This window comes from Canis lupus, chromosome 7 (assembly GCF_011100685.1).
Source record: "Canis lupus familiaris isolate Mischka breed German Shepherd chromosome 7, alternate assembly UU_Cfam_GSD_1.0, whole genome shotgun sequence".
NCBI classification, from domain to species: Eukaryota; Metazoa; Chordata; class Mammalia; order Carnivora; family Canidae; genus Canis; species Canis lupus.
Genome location: NC_049228.1, coordinates 51,226,319 through 51,249,835, shown reverse-complemented (window position 1 = coordinate 51,249,835; position 23,517 = coordinate 51,226,319). Strand labels below are relative to the sequence as shown.

The window sequence follows — 23,517 nt, the reverse complement described above, 5'->3', positions numbered from 1 at the left end:
TTTTTATTTCACCAAAGGCAAAATCCAAAGCTCTTGGTATGATTTCATTAAAGCAGCCTCTCCTTACCTTCCAGGGCTAACCTTGAGCATTCCAAGACCCTGTCTGCTCAAACCTTTCACACCTGCTGTTTTACCACTCCCATGTGACTGATCCCTCCTTTTGGTAAATTTCCCTTTCTCAGAGGGGCCTTTTCTCACCAATCCTCTCCCTTCTCTCTCTCTCTCTCTCTCTCTCTCTCTTTCACTCAAATTTTACCAGACATTCAGTTTTCCTTGTCTCACCCAACCTTTTAGTCTTTCCTAGCAGTACTTATAATGATAAGAGTTTAAATATTTATTTGGTTATTTAACTGTTTCTCCACTGGAACCAGTGTGTCAGGGAGACAGACTGTTTCTATTGTTCACAGCTATATTAGCAGTGTTAGAAGAGTGCCTGGCACAGAGTATTAACACATAATAAATATTCATTAAATAAATGCATTAGCATAGAGGAATCAGTGATTTTATTACAGATTGGAAAAGCTAGATTCTCCATTTAGATAATTGTGACTTACAGAAGCCAACCAAGCTCTATCTTGATTGTGCATTGGTGATTACAAGCATGCCACATAACTGGGAAGGCAAACAAACAAATAAAAAAATAATTTATCTGTATTTACCTAAAACAAAAGCTACTGGGCAATAGCCAAGGTAGTTTAGCAAAGATCACACTGTACCAGAAAAATTTAATTTTCACAATTAAAGACTTGTACTGCATTGGAGCCATGCACTCATATTCTAAAATGTAACACTTGAAAGTAGAACAATTGATATCTTGAGCAAACTACTTAAAGAAGTGCCTCACCATTCCAGTGAAAGTGATCATTTTACTATGCTTTAATAATTACAATAACAAGTACAATTCAAATAACAATAATTAGCTTATGTGTGATATGTTACAGTTCACATAGCATTTTTATTTCCATCATCTCATTACTAAGCAGGATATGTTTCCGATTAAATTTCTTTCTCAAAGAATACTGTATTCTCATTCTGGCACTTCAAAATACACATTCTTGCATAAATACATTTGCATGCAAACAAAATACATACACAAATATACACATTCACAAATACATATGTTATATACCATCTATCAGTAGCCAGTAGAATGCTAGGTTGGTGTTTTAGTCTACATGAATATTTCCTTTTATTGGTAGTTCTTGTCCTCATTAAAAGTTCTTGGACCCTTTCTTCCCAGTTCTCTGATACACACAAAAATACATTTTTTTTAATCTCTGGAAAAATGTTAAACAATTCTTGCCCTTACATTTTTTATCAAACATTTTTTATAATGGCAATGTATGAATATATGTATTTTAATTAAATAAGTCAGTTGACTATTCTCACACAAATATTTAAGTACATAAACAAACCACTATTTATATAAAATATAATTAATTTGAAAATAGAGGTTCATATTCCCTATGCCAGGGGGATACTGATGGGTATTAGCTGATTGATGCACATCAACCATAATTCATAACTGCAAACGAAAAGTGCAAAATGGCAATTTTCTCTAACATTAATCTGAAGAATTTCCTCTCCTAGAGTTTCAACATTACCATAGGCCAATTTGGAACGTTTAAAAAGTTTCTATATTAAGTGGAAGGAAGGATGGATCACTCTACTCTCTTAGTAAAGAGGATAGGGATATTCTCAGAGGGCAGCCTCTGGCTTTTGAGTGATGTGGTGATGATAACAGCTCAGAGTTGTCCTCTTTCTGAGTGAGCCAGGGACTCTAGGGCCAATGGACAATTGTGTTGCAGTGAAATATTTATTTCAAGACCCAATGTCCTGGGGAAGAAACAGCCTGCTTCAAGTTTAATGATTGGAAGTTCAGTTCTTTTTAAGTGTTTGGGGAAAAAGTCGAAATTACAATTCTTCACTCTCTTCTCTCATTTACCATTATATGTAGGTGAGTGGGGGATAGTGAACAATAAATTGCACTACTTAGAGATATAGGCTAAGCCGTTTTTTTCAGCAGCTGTGTCAATAAAGTACACATATAACATCAGTTTCCTATTACACACATCATTCAGAGTCATATATTACTCAGTATAATGGAAAAAAGGGAGACCAAAATCTAAAATGAAAAGAGAAATTGAAGTACAACCAAAGCAAGTAGCAGCTGAGCCAACAGCAGCCAGCACAGCGAAACATTTAGTCAGTTCTCCTGGAAAAGAAGTGCTTCTGGCATTAATGACCCTCCATGTCACGTCTCAGAAAGCTGACGAGCAGCTGGGGTGCAAGAATATTGGAAGCAAATTTTTCTTGCTATTCTCAGGTAATTGGAAATAAATAGACGACTGCCCCCACACATCGCCCTGCAGATTGTGATTTAGTTCAAGAGTTTTGAAGGTGAATGTTTCTGTCTGTTTGCATTGACTTTGATGTGGATTTTTCAAAGTGGGTGTGATAGGACAGTCATTGTGAAGGTATGTCATGGGTGCAAAAATGAGTGTTTCTTGAGACTCAGATTGCTGGTGGTGGGGAGGGTCATCTGTTCATCCTTCCATTTCTCTCTACACGCAAATCTCATCACACTTCTGCTCAGTTGTTGTCAGAGGCTAACACTGGTTCCAAGATGGCTGGCTGTTCAGTCAGCCCTGAAACCAACATCCCAAGAGTGGTGAGCCTTCTTCTGTTTTACTCAATAGATAGACTTGCAAAGAGTTGCAATTACTTATTTATTCTCTAACTATAAACAGAATCTGATTTTTTTTTTTTGCCCTGAGAAGGCCAGTTAAGAGTAGCATCTTTCTAGAGGCATATACAAAATATGCAACAGGATACTCATTTTGAGGGATTGCTATACTTTAAGTTTATAAAAAGGTTTGCAAAAGATGGCGCTGGGATTATTATGTCAGGTCTGTCACATAAATTTGGAAAGATCTCAAACATTGTTTGTGAACAAACATTGTTTCATTGTTTGTGAAAACCTGGATTTTTATAATTAGATTAAGAGGGTCTAATAAATTAAATTCTTATTTTCTAAAGGAATTTTCTGATAAAATTTAATTTTTATTACACTTTCAGTTTTCAGTGTTTCTTAACATATTAATGTCACTATATCATATGTGTTTTATTTTATATTTGTGAGTTTTCAATCTGTTTCTTTTCATTTTTAACTTTAATATTTCTTTTTATGAAGGAATGTTTTTAGCACCCAAATATGAATGACAAGTAATTACAATTTCCAATTACTTTCACATTCTTTTGTCCACCCTCCAAAATTAGTATTGTGATGGATTACATGAAGCTTAATGAATTTATATGAAAGTAATGTTAAGAATTTTATAGTATGCCATTAGAAAATATTCTTATGCCTCTGTCTTGGTATTTTTAACTTTATAAATAATTATTGAGACCCCTGTACCATAGAACAGAGGAAAACAAACCATTCTTTTCATTCTTACAACTCTTTTTTTCTTCCTTCATCTAAAACTTTAGTTATATGTATATGCATATATATAGTTATGTAGTTATAGTTATATACATATATATGGTTTTGTAAATATTTGAGTCTTTTTACCTGTAACTTTCAATAATATACCCATATTGCTTAGTTATAAAATTTTTAAAATGTCTAATAGCTGAGTAATATTCCATTGTATACATAAACCACATCTTCTTTATCCATTCATCTTTCGTTGGACACCGAGGCTCCTTCCACAGTTTGGTTATCGTGGCCATTGCTGCTAGAAACATCGGGGTGCAGGTGTCCCAGCGTTTCATTGCATTTGTATCTTTGGGGTAAATCCCCAACAGTGCAATTGCTGGGTCGTAGGGCAGGTATATTTTTAACTGTTTGAGGAACCTCCACACAGTTTTCCAGAGTGGCTGCACCAGTTCACATTCCCACCAACAGTGTATGAGGGTTCCCTTTTCTCCGCATCCTCTCCAACATTTGTTGTTTCCTGCCTTGTTAATTTTCCCCATTCTCACTGGTGTGAGGTGGTATCTCATTGTGGTTTTGTCTATATGTCTATTGACTGTCAGTTATCAAAAATTACAAAGGAGTCAGCCTACTTACACAGAATCTGACCATTTCACACCTCTTTCTTCATTAGTTATATTTTTATTTCTACATTGCTTTCATTTATATTATGTAAGATATATTTTTCTCTAAGCCAGGGACAGATCTCAGTTTCATAGGTCCCAGAGCTTGAACAACTTAGCTTCCCAAAATCTAGGGACATTGTATATTTTTATTAACAGTCAGACAAATCTTCATAATACATTTGTTCTTTTATTTTTTGGCTACGTATTTTGACCACCTTTTCATGTGACATTGATTTTATAGTATTTTCTATAATATCAACCAAAATATAATTCATCTCTTTTCTAGAATGATCAAATGATATTTTTATAGCTAAAAAAGTTTTTGGCAGCTTCATAATTTGTTTTTGGTAATGGTATGCAAATTTATATTATATACTTATAAAATTTAGGATGATCTTTATCAGGTTATCTTTCATAATAAGCTGTACGATTTTAGAGCATTTACATTTTCTTGCGCTGTGATTAAGCACTCTGAAATAATAAAGTCTCTTATTAATCCATGTTTTGTTTGTGTTTTATGTGCTGCACCAGTGGCCATTTTCCACACAATTTCATCTGGAGCCCTTAGTGATAAGGGCAATATATGTCACTGTGTACACTAGGACACAGTCCAGCATCTGAGTTCCCACACAAACAGGTTTACCAATTTAGCATTGATATAGATAATGCTCTATATGAACAGGGTTTCTCTTTCACATAATTCCCATAAAAAATGTTAAAAATGAACATAGTGCATTTATAGTTGTGTATGCTTTATGAGAAAACATGCAGTTTTTTGACTAGGTGATGGTGAAAAAATGTTTGATGATTGAAAAGATTTTTCAGGAACTAGGCCCAGCCCCCATCTTTTTCAAAACTTGTCCTCTTTTGCTACTCACACACTTCTGGGTGCTTAAGCACTTACCTTGACAAAAGACCTTTAGCTTTACAACATTTTAACTTGACACTGAGTGGTGGGAGTAAGACAGTTCTACCATAGTCTGTGGAAATGACAATGAATCACATGAATATATCACATTAAACTCCAACTAAAAATATTCGAAGATCAGTTTTCCTTTAGCTGGTCCAAATAATGTCCATGGCTTTTCCAATGGAAGGGGAAATATAATAGAAAGGGAAACTGAAGTAGAGACCAAAGTGTCCTGTCTATTGTAGCCAAAATGTCGTTTGATTGCAAAATTTAAAATCCATGACCACATGTGAATACAAGACTAGAAAGCTCTGACCCCAAAATACATGTACTTGGCCTTGGAAAATTCATGAACAAGTAAGAAGTCCTGAATCAGGAGCAGGCAGTTGTTCCCACTTTCTTGTTACTTTTAAATGAATTCTCTGTTCACCATCTGTCCTTTTACGTGTTTTGCTGTTTACTTTTTGGTTGGATAAACATTTATTTTTTAGTTGTTCTTTAATAAGATTTAATGACTAAAGTTTGAAAATATCTATCAGTTGACTGAACCTATGTGATAGTTCTGGCTGAAAAGAAAGCACAAACAATGTAATTTCTGAAAAGAAAATATAGATAATATAGATAATAATAGCTCTACCTTTGAATGTAAGGAGAGGTTTGCAGCCAGTTGCAGCCAGGCAACTGTTTCTGTCTTTACAGATTAAATTGATTTTTTAAATTGTTTTGTCTTATATGCCCTTAGGTTTCTTTCTTTACCATTAAAGTCCAGTTATATTACTAATATATATATATATATATATATTAAATATATATATAAATATATATATATAAATATATATATATATATATATATTTCCAGGGTGATACGTACCAGGTTTCCCTGGGATATAATTTTCCTTTTCAACTGGCATATTTTTAGTCTTTACTTTTCTTCTTAAAATTTTCTTGAATTATATCTTTTTTTTTTCTCATTCATTGGTTGCCCTTCTACCAGGACATCAATTATATATATAATCCTTTATTTTTCCTGTATTCATATCTAGCTTTATATCACAAATTCTTTCAACCTTTTTTAAAAATTTGATTTACTTTTAATCCCCTTTTCCAGCTTACTTTCATGCCCTTGGCTGTGTTTTTTAATAGTAGTCATTCTCCTATATTGTAGCTTCTAATATATTCTTAATTTTATTTTTTCCCATACCTTTCTAGTTATTAAATCTATTTATACTGTCTTAGTATTTTGTTCTTAAAATCATTTGTATCTTCTTCAAGAGTTTGTTTCACAGAGGGTATTTGTTTTGTTAAAAATCTTCCAGTTTTTTTCAAAATATGTCTTCACAAATTTATCTGCTCTGTGGAAATGTTTCAATTCTTGTTCTCATTTGTTTTCAATGGATTGAATTCCTGTCCTTTGTAGAGGTCCTGTAAGTATTCACAACTCTTGGCATAAAGGTCATTCTTCCTGGGCCTGATGTCTGGTGAGGGAACAGTGAGCCTCTGAGCCAGGTCTGTCTATGCATGTGTCTGACTGCATGTATGAGAAGATTGGAGACTGGCAGAGACAGAGGCAGAAAGAGAGAATAGGTTTACAACTTCTCTTCAATAACCAAGTGTGGCAGCTGGAAGGGTCCTCACAAAACCCCCCTGTAAAAACGGCAAGGTATTCAAGAATATCATATTGTTATGTTGTGTCTTTCTTCCTCAGCTCTTCTATAGTGCCAAGTGAGGCCCCAAGAATTTTCAGCAATCAGCCTGTGTACCCCTAAATCCCTTATTTCCAAGACAGAGATGTTCTTCCAGTCACTGCATTTTACTGTTTTCTGAAAAGAATGTTCTTTTCGTCAGCTCTTTTGGGGATACACAGTTATAGGTAGCCTCTCATAGCATCTTGCCCCACCAATCCAGGCAGTGCAAGGCTTGTGGTAGCCCTTTCTCCTACACTGATTTGGAATTACAGATAACTCTTAAATTCATTACAAAGATGCTCATTTTTCCTGTGGTTTTCATTTGTTTTGAGGGTGTAGAAGGAGAGGGAGCAGACATATTCTTACTGTGCCAAAATAAAGCCAGAATTCTCGATGGAATATTTTTGGGGAATAACCAAAAGACTCTGCTCTGGATCAAAATTCATAGAGAAACCTATCTTCTCCTTCATTAATTTTTTTCAAGAGTACATAGAGGTAATCACTCGATCTTCTCATTCATTTTGCAATAGCTAATGAGAAAATATTATAGTGTTTTGGAAGTTCTTTTCTTTTTCCTTTTAAAATATTACTATGTATCTAAAGTAACTTAGAATGTCTATTTCTTTCATACCCTTTTGTTCTTGTCTAAGATTCTTATTTTCATCATTGATATCTTTCTAAAGAAATGAAGAAACAACCTTATTTTGTACATTGAGAAAGGTAGGTTCCATTTTAGTCAAATGTGAAAAGCACTTCAAGCACTTTTTTTTAGTTTAAAATAACAGTAATAAAAAAAAAAAAACAGTAATAAGTTAAGAAAACCTCAGAACTATTATACTGGATTTGGATGCAGTGATGTCTTCTGAATATGAGCAATGGAGACTTCAAGAAACATTTGTTAGAAAATTTGGATACTCACTTTGAAAATAAAGGATTAGATGTGTGGTTTAAGAAATTTAGGTTATATTTGCTAAGCAATTACATATGAAAAGTAACTAGAATAGTGTCTAATTTAATAGTATTTGATCAAGACAAGCTAATTCCTTTCCCTATTTGGTGAAGCTTAACCTTTGTCTTTGGTGGGAAAAAAAAAAAAGAAGAAGAAGAAGAATGCCAGAATTGGGTGATTCTGTCCTAGGATATATGATCAAATTTCAACATGATTAAAGAATTAGGCAACACTAGTAAGAACAGGGAGCACAGAAGAATATTCCTTGTTTCTTCTTACTCAGTACTTCAGTAATCTGTTTGCTGTGAACCTCTGAGCTCTCACTCTTGTATGCCAATTGCCAATTCACAGGCAATGTTAGGGTTGATGCTAAGAAGACCTGACAGCAGAGAGCAGAAAGGCACCAAAATAATCTTATGCCCTTGAGTGGCCCTGTGGACATAGACACTATAAGACGTAGAAATGAGGCCATAGAGCAAGAAGGCATCATTTCAGTGTCCCTGGGGCCTGTAGGAGTTGAAATAGAGCAACTGTCAGAACAAAAGGTCTTTCTCTATTGGCTTGTATGTGATGCCATGGCAATTTTGATTGTAATTTTTTGCCATTCCTAAGTCTGTATTGCAAAGAAAAAAATGTTGAACTACCTTCTCCTAGTATATGTGATCTTTTTTTTTTTATCTGATACCCTCCTTTTCTTCCACTACAGCCTTGCACCCTTTTAGAAGATGCATATGGTGTTATAATTATTTTTGTGGATTTATTTTACTAAAGACTGAGGCTGGGTGAGCAGAATCAGTAGATGGGAGAAAAAGAAATACAAATCATTCTAACACCAGATGATGCTAAATGGGCTTATGGTCAATATCTTAAAATATCTTCCATGTGGAGACTTCCATTAAAGAAATGTATGTGACAATGAACAAACACTAGGACACCTGTTCTCTACCTGTTAAATATATGCAATAGCATCAAGTCATGCTAAAAAGACAAAAATTTTAAAAATTAAAAAAATTTGAAGTTATAACTCTCTTCTTCAAAGAGTTTTCAAACTATCAGTAGAGTCTAGATTAAGTATGCAAAATTATTACAAACAATATTGGGTAGCTACTCAGAATTATTTGATTCTCAAGCATACAGAATAAAAATGAAATGGTTATTGATATAAGCTTGACAGATGCATTGCATTTGCCTCTATTTTTTTACAGTTTTAATAACCATTATTATATAATCAGAGAACCCAAGATTTCTGAAGGGTCCATTTGATAACCACAGTAACCCAAGATAATTGAAATATTCTTTAAAGAACAGTCATTTAGATATCACAAATCTCTGCTTACATGAGTCTAATGACTTGTTTGAAAAGTTTTAAAAAATGACCTGTTCTAGAAATAGATTTTAGCTCTGTCAGTCTAGCCAACCCAGTGCTTGTTATTACCTAAATAATTTCTTAAAGTTCTTGTGTGTTCTTCACATAATATAACATGCTATTAGATATTCTTAGAGTTGATATGTGATATATCAGGCAGCCGCTCATAAGCCCACAAATGGTCTGGATTTAAACTTAAAAGTGTGTGAAGAATAGGTCCTCAGTGACACCACTGTAGTGCTGGTTGGTCTGTGAAATGAGCAAGTAGCTTTTTGATTGAAAAATGTATTCATGACCTCACAAGATGCATGCACCAGGGAAAAAAACACCCTTTCAGATTATATAGATTCTAATTCAGTACATTAAGTGGGTTAGAGACATAAGCAAAACATGCCATCCTGTGCTTTCTGCATTCATGGGAGTGGAGGAGGCTAAAGGCAGAGGAATTGTGCAAATCGAGTTCTATTGCTAACTAATTGTAATACAAACTGGGTTGTATCACCCTTGATTTTATAAATACTTTGAAATAAAGTGTAGTGATTGCATAATAGCCCATCAAATGGGTGGTTGATTAGTTCAGTCAGTTTTATATGCAATTTAGCTATTATTTTCTATTAGAATGGAAGAAACTGAGCAAAACTGTCACCATCATGGTGATGCTTTGCAGTTGGGTACCAAGGATCAGTCCCACTTGTAATATGCAAAATCTGAAGAAAGTAATAATTCTTTCATCTGATCCCTGATTTTCAAGTCAGTATCATTTTAGAACCGTATTTCCCCAATTATTAAGTCGGACACATAGAGAACATGACCCTCCTCACTTGAGTTACTGTGTCATGCAGGTTCCTTTATCTTTTATCACACAGGCTGTTTTGGATGTTATAACATTTTTGTTCTAGGAATTTTCTTTTAAATGCAATTCATTATTTTCTTTGAACTTCAGGGTGTCTAGAAAATGGTCTCTTCTCATTCCAACACACACACCCAAAATTCTCTTCCTCAGTAAAAGCCTTTAAGGTTCATGTCGTTAGTGTATGTTGCTTGCTTCTGGTGAACAAGGGACAAAGAAAGTAGTGACTAATATCAGAATCATGAGTGAAGATATGTTTTATTCATAAACTTTGTACCTCCAGTGAAATTAAAAGCAAAGTAAAGGGTCGAAGCTGTGAACCCTTTTTCCTAGAGCCTGTAAACCAATAAAGGCTTTATATTAGCTATCGATATCTATCTCTGAGTTGCCTTAATAACATCTTATTCCCTGTTTTCACCAGCCATCAATAATATTTCTGCCTGCCCGCTCAGGCCCCTATCTCTGCGTGCAATTGCATTATAAGGGTCTATAAGCCCAATTTGCTTCACATTCTTATTTTTGGAAAAGGCTGGCTGGCTTTTGTAATGAGAGCAGCTGCCAAGAAGGCTTGACAGAATTTGTGGCCCATCTGGCTTATAATCTTCACTCAATATCGCAGAGGCCTAAACTCTGAGACCTGCTGATAAGCCCAGGCGTCCAGGCAAGCGATGGCAGCCTTCTCTGTGATTTCTCATTAAGGGCAGGGACATCTCTCTGGGAATCTCTCATATCCTGGATATCACATAATTCCTTTTTTCATTTTCTAATAAGTACAAGAGAGTTGTATTTTTTTTTATACTATAGTATCTTCGTGTACCCAGATATGAGTGAACAGCCATTTGGAAAATTTTGACATTTGAGTGTTCAAGTTTCTGAAACTATTTGTTATTTTCTACCCCCCTCCCCCGCCACACACACAAAAAAAACACTAAAGAAAATGCCATTAAATAGATCAGACTATATTAAATAACCATGTATACATTTTAGTATTTATAGCTGATTCTTTTTCCCACTATGTATTTATATACATTTTCTATCACAATGCTATGTCATGTGGCACCAGTAGTTTATGGCAAACGGGAAGAAAATCAATAACATAGCCACTGATTTACCCAGCATTGATTGGCCTGTTTTCTTGGTGATTGAACAAAAGGAGAGAAAGATAAAGAGGAGGCTGTTGAGGGTGGGGGGGTGTTAAAGGGGGTTGTACTGAAAGCACCTTCCTCTGCCTTGTCCCCTAACTTGCCTATTGAAGATGAATTTTAGAAATTATGTATAATGATATACTGTATAATAATAATAATCCTGCCTATCCTGCACATTTTTTTCTGATCTCTCATATTGTGTTTATTATCCTTTGTGATACACTGCTAAGAATGACAGAAGAAGGTGATATATTCCCTGCCCCTATAAGTTTGCAACTAGTGGGTCTGAATTGATTGACTTCTATGCTACAGTTGGGGAAATTGTTATGTCCTCCAGTAGGGCTGCAGAAAGGGATCCTGTCCTCTGACGGATCTACATCTACCATTGCGGTTCAGTTTTGAAGATTGGCAAGGCTTTATTTACTATGCCATTTATCTTCTCTTCCTTGCAGAAATTGCTTTCTATATTTCCTATATTTTACAAGTATTTTTTATAAACTGGAGGTGGTAGTGATAATATTCTAAACAAAAAAGATCCCATGAGAAGAATCTGAAAAAAATAACTCCTCAAAACAAAATCTGGGCAAGGAGTAGGACTGGTTACTTATAGGACAGAAGACTAGATGATTCCTAGAGTCAAGACATATCAGTCAATTTTTTTCTTATCAATTATTCAACAAACATTGATTAAGCACAAACTTTGCATCAAGTGTTATAAATGCCCTGAAGGAATGCAGATCTGCATGAGGTAAGATAACAACCACCTGTTTTGCAAAAATGAAAGAACAAAGGCTAATGGAAACTTCGAATTCTAGCTCTGCTGAAGTGTGGAACTACCCTTAACAAAATGCTGATGGGAACACATCAAACAAAACAAAACAAAAACTCTGAAAAGTATATGCGAGACATTTCAATTGAGAGCCCAGTCAACAAATTGCCCAGTCAACAAATTGTGTCCTGAGACCACATGTGAACCAATATATATCAAAGAGAACCTGAGGACACCAAAAGCAGAAAGAATGACCGACATCCTCAACCACAGCCAGAAACAACTTCTAGGAAGGACTAAGGACTCTGTCATCCTAGCATTGGAACCAACTCACATGTAGCAACTCATTATCTTTGCACAAATGGAGCTGGAGAAAATCTGATTGCTGAGTGGCAGAGCTTACAGGGACTTCAATTAGGTACTAGTGGAACCTAAAGCCAGATTTGCCATTGAGAACCAGTTTCTACACTTCTTAGTTTTATTTTACTCTCTCTTTTAAATTACTTAGTAAAAATAACTTCTAAAATACGTGTCTTAGCTGAACTAAAAACAAAAGGAATGTTACTCAGTGTTATGTTAGGGAGAACTGATAGAAGCTGTTATGGTTGCTGCCATCATTCATTGGTTAATCTCTCACCATTTACACCACCATCCACATTCTCAAAAACCTGGTTCAGAGGTCACTAACTCCTTTTGGTGTTCCAAACCATCAAATGCTCCTCTGTTACTCTGGATATTAACAGCTTATTTTGTTGGAATCATTCATTTTCCTGTCCCTTGAAAATAAGTTATTTAAAATTTTGTATCATGTGAAAAATAATTATTAGATTTTTCTTTTCCTCCATGTATCCCCTTTATATTCTCAATTAGACCATTTTCTATAGATAGTAACTCAGTATTTTGCCCTTAGTAGGTATACTGGAAGCAACTATCAAACCATTGGCTAATTCGCTGATTGTTTACCAAATGCAGAATATTCAATTTGTAGAGCTTTAGACTTAGTGAAGAGTCCCACCACAAAGAGTCCTGAATCCTCATTGTAAAAGAACAGCTTTCTAGTAATGACCACCTGCAAAGTTACTAAATGTAATTAGAATGATTCTGACATTTTACTAAATAGGTGTGTAAATAATAGATATATGGAAACATCCTTCCATACCTATAGGTAGCACAATTTGTATCATGCTCATATATATTCCACCCTGTTTTCTGATGTGGGTGTGGATGACATGGAAACTTTTGAACAAAGTGAAATATGAAGATCTTGGATGAAGGAGTATATGAGAGAATGTCTCTTCCTCTGTATGTATATAAGTAAAATCCAGTAGCATTTGACTGCTCAACCTCATGCTGAAGCATTAATTTCACACTTTATTTCCCAGAAATTGAAGACATTTAATTGACTTTTTACAACTGGTATTGAAACTTTTTTCTACTTCATGCCTCATGGGATGGGAAAACTGTGCTGTTAGTGGGGCTCAATGGCTTGTCCAAGAAGAGGTGACCACTCAGTAAATAGAAGACCCACATTAGATTCTATGCATTATAACGCCCTGTTTTCATTTCTGTAGAGATTTATTGCAGTTGAAAGGACTTCAATAAAGATCACAATTTGGTTATTTTTCTTCAGTGATGTAAATTTTCTTAAATTCACAAAAAATGTTGGAGCCTAGAGGGGACTTTAGAAAGTGACATTCAGAGAAGATCAGCTGTTCATGTAATAAAAGTCATCAAACTGGAATTCAAGAAAAATTCTCATGATCTTTAACCTTTTGCAAGATAAAACATAGAAAAAGAAAGAAAGAAAAGAAGAATCGAATTAGGGATCTATTCTGATATTCACCATTTGCCTACTGTGTGCCTGGCCCCACATTAGCCACTTTTATGTTTTTCAGATTATTCTTACCTTCTAGCTACAAGTTAAGTCCTAAGGTTTTCATTATTCAAATAAGGAAATTGTCAGAGTTGTGCATATTACAGGTAGGACCCAACATGACTAATGTAGAAATCCATAAACCAGCCTCCACTTACCCGATTAGTCTGAAAAGATTTCCCAAATATAGTAAACATTAGGAACTTACTAAATGAAATAAAAGAACTTTTCTGGCAAGTATTGTAAGAGTTTCAGAAACAAGTTGCTTTTTGACAAAACACTTAAACAAAGCCTGATGGGTATCATAAAGAATTTTTTTAAACAAATATTCTAGCTCTGCTTTCCCTCTAGGTATATGTCAATTTACAATTCTCCATACCCCTGAAGGAAGACAAGAGTGGCCATGGGACTTGCTTCTCCCCATTAAATATAGTAACATAAAGCAGATCTAGGTGGAAGCTCTCAGAGGTAATATATACCTTGCCACCTCCCTTTTCCCTGCCTTAGTCATGGAAAAGTTATGTGCTGTGAAGGAGCCTCTGTCAACTTAAGTCTTTGAGTGACGTGATAGTAGAGCTTAGCTGGTTCTGACTCATCTGGTGAGCATTCAGAAACTTGCCTTGATGGAGCAGGGTTTCCTAGTTGAAATAATGTAAATATAAAGAACACAGTTTTGGTTCCAGAGAATTTTGGTTTTTAATACCTGTTTCTGCCACTTATTGCCTGGGTGACCATGGAAAATTGGTTCCCTATCAGTTTCTTCACCTACAGTGTGGTCACAATGACCTCTATTTCACAGGATTATCTTAAATTAAATATGATGTTGATACAGTGCCTGTCACATGCCACTGAAAGTTTAGAAGTATCAGCAGTAGCAACCTCATCAGCACCCGCATCAACCAGAGGGGAAAGAAACATTCTTTCTCACCATATTTTCATAAGGGGCTTTGAAATGAAGGAGAAAAACTTTTGTGTCAAATGGAGACTGAGAGGGATTCACAATAATAGCTTCCAAATGAAAAGACAGGAAGAGCGACACAAACCACAGACCTCATACAGGACAGACTCTGTGAGTACTCAGCAAACTAGAGATGAGTTATAGGCTCATCTGTGGGAATAGGAGGAGGTGACCGTCTTCAGAAAAACATATGAAGTCCAAAGTAGTACCTTATAAGTATTATTTAGTTAAAGTACTATTCTTTTGGAAGAAAGAAAGAAAGAGAGAGAGAGAGAGGGAGAGAGAGAGAGAAAAGGAAAGATGTAAGGAAGGAAGGAAAGAAGAGAAGAAGGGAAGAAAGGAAGGAAAGAAAGAAATGTTTCTTTTAAGAAGGTGAATTAGAAATAAAATGCCCATATATTCCTTTGTCTTTTCTTCCTAAGCAGTTTCAGAGTCTTGGGAATGACTTGAAGCTGCTTCAGTTGGATTGAGCTGAAGACACGGGCATCTGAATATGATTCCAGTTTTGACTTTATGAAACACTAATGGAGGAAGATGTTACTAAAACAGAAAACAATAACAACAATATCATCAAGGAACAAGTGCCCTGCAATTGAATGTCAGAGATTTTCTCAGAGTTCACAGCAGGAAGCCTCCCCCAACAAGCAAAGACTGAAATCAGTTCCCAGGAGAGTGGCTCTGAGAACCTGGATGTGCTCTGAACAGGTGTTCCAGCAAGTGCTGCCAACTGTATTCTTCAAGTCACGAGAAAGCCTCTGTAATTATTCTGAAACCTTTAAAAATAAGGCATTCGACCAGGATCTGGGAGAAAGAACAGCATACAGAAGGAGAGAGAAAAAATCCCAACTTACATAAACTAGTAGACTATCTGTGTATGTATTCATGTTCTCTATGTAATTATGATTTATTACTACCATTTTACTCCCTTTGTTTTTTGAAGTTTCTCCCATTCTTTAGGTTTTTACTAATGGACCTGAAGCATAGAATAATTAAATATCATTTTAAATTCTTGAAGGTATCTCTAAAACTGTAGAATTATTTAATCCAGTAAGCAATTTATCTCCTAAAGCAAACCCCATATTTGATAATAAACCACCAAAGGTAACCTCTTCCTATAGATAGAATAATGTGAACCAGTCAGAAATGTTTGGTCACTTCCCATCGAATTCCATAGAGCAGTAGTAGGAACAAACAGGACATGACTTACTAAGAGGACTCTTATTCCAGTTAGATCTCCTAGTTATTTATGTGTCTCATAGAGATCACCAAACTGTCCTGAGAATCAATGTCTTCATCTGTAAAAAACAAACCAAAGCAAGACAAAAAAAGAACCCGTTGCACCTAAATTACACTTTGGTTAAAATAATCAAGTGGAATGATGTGCAAGAAAGCTTTTAAAAGCTCTAAAACACTATTATTATTACTGCAATCCGTTTTGAAATAAATGAAACCACATTGAACCTGTAGCACCTCTATACTGCATTTACTCCCCTACTCCCTCTTACATGTATAGTCTATAGTATACAATTATCGACGTCTTCCAGCATAATTCTGTAAGGTTCTCTGCTGCATAAGGCAAGGGTGAATTGTACTGTGTTTTGTTCCCTAATTATTACATATTATATGTATATTATACATATATATATTTCCTTTTTTGCCTAGTGTTCAGAAAGTGCTCTCCATTTTAAACTAGAAACTAAGAAGAATATTGGGATGCCTGGTTGGCTCAACAGTTGAGTGTCTGCCTTTGGCTCAGGGCATGATCTTGGAGTCTGGGGATCGAGTCTCAACGTTGGGCTTTCTGCATGGAGCCTGCTTCTCCCTCTGCCTATGTCTCTGCCTCTCTCTCTCTCTGTGTCTTTCATGAAAAAATAAATAAAATCTTTTTAAAAAGTAGCATATTGAGAAGATTAGATAAAAATATATAGAAAATATACAGAAATATGGTAGAAAAAGTTCCCCACTTGTCCGGATATAGCAGGGTGAAGTAGAAGATGCTCTCAAAAGAATACCTAGTTGTGAGTTTCTAGCTATGTTCCAATATTGTGTAGCTTCGTAATAAAGTTGCAAAACATGACAATTTTTAGTCAAGAGTTTTATGGGTTGTTAGCAGTTGTCAAAATGCATGGGGTCAGTTGGAGATTAATATAATGTATGTGTCGTATAGAAAGACTGTGATATCTTTCTTGGAAGACCTAAGAGATGAGGTAAATACCTATTCACTATTCATGATTTGCTGCTATCTTCCCCCCCTATCCAGAAACAGAAAATTAGAATAAATAAAAAACCCTTTCTGTTACCCTCTCTTTCACACACAGACACACACACTGTTTCAACTCTTTAATTTGAAGACTAATTTCTGAATCAAACCCCTTTCTTCCTGTATCTTCTCACAAACACCAGTCTGTAGCCCTTTTAACACTAAGATGTAATATTTACAAGAATGGATGTTCCCTGTGCAATCTGTCTGTTTCACAGTCTCAAGTCTATTACTGATGGGTATGTCACTCATTATGCAAATGTGGAATAACAGGGAGTTGGTGACCTTAGGTCAAAGCTAAGGGTAGAACAAGCAGTGTGGCCAAGAACTGTAACCTTAGCCAAGCTTAATGAGAGACCAGCCCACACCTAATTGCCACGTACCTCTCTGCAGCATAAACTTGGCTGGGCATGATAGCAGTAACTTGTCAGGAAGGGCTCCCAGCTCAGTTGGTACACAAAGACTTTCAGAAACTGTTATTCCTTATTTGCCTAAAACCTGTGGGAAGCAAGTTGCTAGAATTTCCAATTCTATGCCTCTGCCATCAAAGGGGAACTTCTACTAATACATACTTTTAAAAGGGTTTTGAAACTTACTGTGTCAATTGGGTTCTGTTTTAAGGGTAGAGAGATACTTAAACATGCTTTGAAAGAATAGTAATAAGAGCCATGATTTGAAGGCACCAACTGCAAACACACTTCATTAAAATTGCCACAAGACAAACTATTAATACACTTAATGGTAGTAATAGTCACAATTTATCTAAACCATTTATGTAAATGGAGCTGACATATACCATTTATGCAAATGTTAGCATATGATACCATCCAGGGCATATATGGATTTTTTTATTCATCATATTATTTTCTGTGATCATAAAATTTTACTGAGTTAAGATAAATTAAATTTATAGGTTACCATATATCTTTGGGTTCTACATGTTCATAAAATTATACTTAAAAAGAGCTTGTTGCAATTGTAAGGCATGCACTTACTTGATTTACCCAGTGCTAGTACAAGGAAAATGCCTTTAAGTGTGGGCACCTTTATGATGAGCATCTATGTTAAAAATATCCATGGGTATAAACAAATACTGTACTATAATACGAAAGTATGAAGAAAGTGATTGTATTAGAATTTTTTGTTACTCTAGTTTAATATGTCGTTTTTAATGACAATATATTTATCTTAGTCACTTTGGGCTGCCATAACAAAATACCAGACTGAGGGGCTTAAACAACATAAATTCTAGAGGCTGGAAGTCCAAGAACAGGGTGCCAGCATGGGTGGGTTCTGATAAGAGCCCTTTCCTGGCTTTCATAAGGACCACATTTTCACCGTGTTCTCACATGGCAGAAAGAGAGAGAGACAGAGAGACAGAGAGACAGAGAATGTATACTGGTTGGGGAAGAGGCAGAGGGAGAAGCACACTCCCCACTGAGAGAGTGCCCTACATGGGGCTTGATCCCAAGACCTGGAGATCATGACCTTAGCCCAAGGCAGATGCTTCACCAACTGAACCACCCAGGCGCCCCCAAAATAGAAATAGTTTTAAAGTGCTGCTGAAATCTAGCCAATTAGGACATTTCCATTTTAAAAATATATTTGAAATAATTTTCTTAAGGTGAGCTTTAAGCAGGAAGAGCTAAACTTAAGTATGAAATGAACAAATATTTCACTATTAGTAACAAAAAGTATTCAGCATATTTGAAATAATATGTAGCTTTGTTCTTACAGTGAGATCTTGCCAGATGCTGTTTTCCAGCACCTCTTCAGGGAATCCCTATGGCAAATAGACATCATTATCCCAGTACTGGTTGGTGTCTATTTTTTCTTTTGTCATTCTTTTGCCACCTTACTGCCTCCCAGGACTATACTTCACATGATACTTCTGTATTCCACTAAGAAAGGCTGCTGGGAAGATAAATATATATATATATATATATATATATATATATATATATATATATATATATTTGTATGTGACTCAGGGAAGAGTTACAGTTCAAATCCAAAGACAGTCTACTAGCAAAATTACTTTTTGCTCTGGGGAGGTCAGTTTTTGTTCTACTAAGGCCTTCAACTGATTGAATGAGGCCCATTCACACTAGGGAGGGTAACCTGTTTTACTCAAAGTCCACTCATTTAAATGCTAATTTCATCTAAGAAACACTTCCACTGAAACCATCCAGAAGAATGTTTGGCCAATTACCTGAGCACTGTGGCCCAGGTAAATCAACACATAAGATTAACCACTATGGTCACTTCACCACAGGAACTGCCACTCCTCTTAATTGTGTTTTTTTTTTTTTTCTTTTCTTTTTTTTTTCTTTTTTTTTTTTTTTTTTCCAACTCCAAACAGATTCAGGTGAATAAACATTTTTTTGAGCACTTATCATGCATTAAGTGCTGGGGCAGGTACTTTAACACTCATGATTTTATTGATGCATAAGCCAATCTTGTGGGAAAAACTTTAATATTATCTTTATTTTACAGATAAGAAAATTGAAACTCAGTTGGTTTAATTGATTATGTGCAAATCAATATCCAGGTTACAACTCCTGGGAGACTCTATTTTTATGAATTTCTGTGAATGAAATTCTATGTCATGGCACAAGAATTAAACACCTTCACATCCCATCAGGAAAAATGAGATTGTGTGTGTCTGGAAGCTACCATCCTTCTTCTCTCCACACATCTTTCCATCTTTCCTATCACCCTCTCCTTCAAACCAACTCTGTTATATTCTGGTTGTGTTTCTATTGTTATTATCAATTGTCACTATTAAAATGAATTAATAGCTGCCAAATTCTAGGATTCTAGTGCCTGTGTTATATATCATACTGTAAGTTTGAAATGCATCCTCTCATGTCATTCTCTGACACGTACATACACTGTCACACACATGTGTATGAACGTACCTATACAATATACCTATGAAGCAGGTATAATGTGCAAAAAAGAGAATTGAAGTTTAGAGAGTTTTAAGTAAATTTCTCCACATCTAACAAATAGTAAGTAATTAAAGTGAGGTCTAGCTACTGCCAAAATCCATGTATGAGACTGTTATTCTGTGCTACCATTCCACATGTTACTATTAACGAAAACCAGGGTCCCATCAACCTTCATGTCAGCTCATTTTCCTCCCTATAAAAATGTTTATCAGAATGGAATATTCATTTCCAGAAGAAGATGGGATGTATAATTAAAATGACTGTTGTAGATCCAATTTGGGGCCTCAATAACCATTCTCCCCTCCTCCTTTGGGTACATACCCCATAGATTTAAATGTTACTCTGATTGCATTCTTTGAGAATATTCCAGTTCCCCAGTGAAGGTTGAACCCAGGCTTCTTTTCCTAGAGATTGGACTCTATTCCTACTGACCCCTAGTAAGAAAAATTTGGAGTCTTGTTGTCTGTTGATAGAAATTATTTTATGAGATTACATCCATTTGTGCAGAAAATAAGTGCCATGGACACCAAAGACTTCTGTATTAACCTCTCTCTCTCTCTCTCTCTCTCTCTCAATTTCTATATCCTCAATGTTCATAACAGTGCCTGACACATGGAAAATACTTAATATATATTTTTTAAATGAGCTAATTTATGTATCATAGATTAAATGGATATTTACTGTCTTCCCAGAATATTATAATTTAAATAGTTGACTTTCATCCTCTTTGGGTCAGTGTCTTAGCCCATTTGGGCTGCTTTAATAAAAATACCAAAGACTGGGTGACTTAACAGGTATTTCTTTCTTACAGTTCTGGAGGCTGGAAACTCCAGGATCACGTTCCAGCAGACTCAGTATCTGGTGAAGGTCTACTTCCTAGTCCATACAACCATTTTCTCACTGAAAAGTCACATGGCAGAAGGGGCAAGGGAGCTCTCTGAAGTCTCTTTTATAAGGACATTAATCCCATTCATGAAAGATCTATCTCTTTGACCTAGTCATCTCTCAAAGGCACCAATTCCATGTACCATCACATTGGACATTAAAATTTATGTAAGTCTGGCTAGGCTTTTATCAATATTATTAATTTTTTCAAAAATTCAGCTCCTGGTTTCATTGATCCATTTTTTTTTTAAGTTTCTATGTCATTTATTTCTGCTCTAATCTTTATTATTTCCTGTCTTCTGTTGGCTTTAGGCTTTGTTTTTTTCTTTTTCTAGCTCCATTAAGTGCAAGTTTAGGTTGTTTATTTGAGATTTTTCTTGCTTCTTGAGTTAGGCCTCAAGTTGCATATACTTCCCCCTTAGGACTGCTTTAGCTGCATCCCAGAGGTTTTGGATTGTGTTTTCATTTTCATTTGAATTTTAGGGAAATAAACATCCAGTACATGGTAGTCAGTTGCATATTCAGTCTAAACTCTCTCTCTTATCCACATAATCCTAGCTAACATATGCCTCTATGCCAACTCATATATTCAAGTCATGATTCAACCTGCCTTTTCATAGCAGAGTACATTCCGGGTTTTCATCTAACAATGTCATCCTCACTAGCTGTAGATCACTTTAAGCCCTGTAGAATCTCCTTGCTCATAGGAGTTTGGAATCCATGCTCTTTGATACCATCCTGAATGACAACTGTTTGTCTTCTTGAAGATCTTCAGTTTCAGCTTCCATTTGGCTTCAAGGTGATGTTTTATGGTAGTCTATTTTGAAGTACAAGAAGGTAGAAAATTAAAAGAATAAAAATGCAGTGCTCTTTAGAATAGTACTCAGTATCCTATTCAGTTTAATCTAGAACTATCTTCTAACAGTGTCTTCCCTGACCATTCTGCAAGCACTCTCCAATTTCAATAATCTGAGTTTCTTCTTATTTTCCACAGTAATTGTGTTTCCCTTTTGCCCGTACTCATCCAAATCCTGCCTTATCTCTTAATGTCACTCCAATACCTCCTTCCTCTACAGTAATTTTCCTGATTAGGAAATTTCATTTGCCTTTTTTTTTTTTCCCTATTAAATAGGTACTTCCAATGTACCAAGATAAACTCTCACAAGTAGCAGTGGTAAAGCAGGCACAATCTTAATTTTCAAGAAGCTTAGAGCCCTAGGGCAAGTGTAAAAAAGTGAGAGGAACCACACAGATTCAGAACTGTAGGGAATTCAAAGGAAGGGGAGTTGCTTAATTCTTGACATTAGAAACCATCTTTGAGTAGAGTTGTGAAGAAAGAAAATGTTCTTGATTACGCAGATATCTGAAGGTCATATCAGATGGAACAGACTTTATGAAAAAAATCAAAGCAGAATTTGAGGGACTGCAATTCATTTGATTTGACTAGTCCTTTAAAGAATTCTGAGAAAGTGTCAGTCAAAAGGTTAGACAGGTTAACTAGAAGTAGTTAATGGAGGAACATTAATGCCATTCTAAAGAACTTGAATTTTGTTCTGGAGACATGAGGAAGCAGTGAGGAAACACCTACTTTAAAATAAATGGGATGATATAAAAGGAGCGGTGCTTTGAGTGAAAAATGAGAACAGGATGGAATAAACAGTAATCTAGCTTCAGGTTATAAAGAGTATCTAAGGCTCGCCAACTCTCCTAACAAGATTACCCTTGCAGCTAAGACACCCATAGTCTATGTCATTCCTGAAACCTGCATAAGGATTTAATTCTGAGGGAGATCATAAAGAAGAAACATTCCCTTGAGGTTTCAGGTATTGAAAGACAGTACCATTGAGTGTGACAGGTCTCACATCTCTTTCTTCAATACCAGCTGAAGTATGAGCCTCCCAGGTCCTCCATCATCACTCAGGCTCACATATGGTTTGCCTAATATATTTTACTATACAATGTAACTCTTTTCTCCATCTCCCATCTCTTTCTGACCCTCTAGATCATTCTAATACGTTCTTTGGAGAGTGCATGCTGCCTGGTATTGGATCTTACCTGGCTGCACCACTTAAATGTTGTGTGATCTTAAGCATGTTACTTAACATCTCTGTGCCTCAGTTTCTTCATCTATGAAAAAAAAAATCAACATACATGATAACATGTCTGCTGTAAGTATTCAAATTGTACACATAACACATTTGGAACAATAATAGCAACAACATAAAATTATAATAACATCCCCCTGCGATTGAGTGAGTGCCCAATGAGTGGTACTTACTATTATTAGTATCTTCCCCCAAAATTCCCATATTATAAAATTTGAACTTTTTTGACCTTAGTAAAATTTTACTATCTTCTGAGAATATTACTTACACTGTTGGAATCTCAAATGGTGTTTTGTTTGGCTTTGTTTTATTTTGTTTTGTTTTTCTTCTCACACACACTGCATATCTCAGGTGTCTTTTTTTAATCCTCTTGCCAGTTCCATATTATTTTTGTTTTGTACATTCTCTAAATCCCCAATCCTTTGAAGTATGAGCCACCATACTTTATTACTCACAACTCTTTCTCATTACTGTCTTCTACAGATCTTATAGATCACCACTCCCTCCTACACCATTAATCACTATGTTTTCCTGGCTTCTCCATTATTTCTCTAGCCATCATTCTTGGCAATTCAATATCTATATTGGATACTTTCCTGTCAACTCCTTGACTTCTTCTACTCCATGTTAGCCTTGCACTCCCATGGTTATAGTCTGGATTTTGCCATTATCAACTACAGCTACCCTAGAAACTGATTTCGAGC

The 23,517-nt window shown here is 35.5% G+C and overlaps 1 long non-coding RNA gene across 4 annotated transcripts in view; it reads right to left on the bottom strand.

Moving 5' to 3' along the window:
- The window catches only part of LOC102153641, a 49,040-nt gene that overhangs the window by 2,525 nt on the left and 22,998 nt on the right, over positions 1 to 23,517 (bottom strand). For 3 of the 4 annotated variants that reach the window (XR_005362467.1, XR_005362469.1, XR_005362470.1), the window contains 2 exons: positions 22,764 to 22,835; positions 21,320 to 21,525 (listed from right to left, as the gene is read on the bottom strand). The exons of the other annotated variant lie outside the window; for it this stretch is intronic. This is a non-coding gene — a long non-coding RNA (uncharacterized LOC102153641). Of the gene's footprint in view, positions 1 to 21,319; positions 21,526 to 22,763; positions 22,836 to 23,517 lie in introns of those variants that run through there. 4 annotated transcript variants of the gene reach the window in all.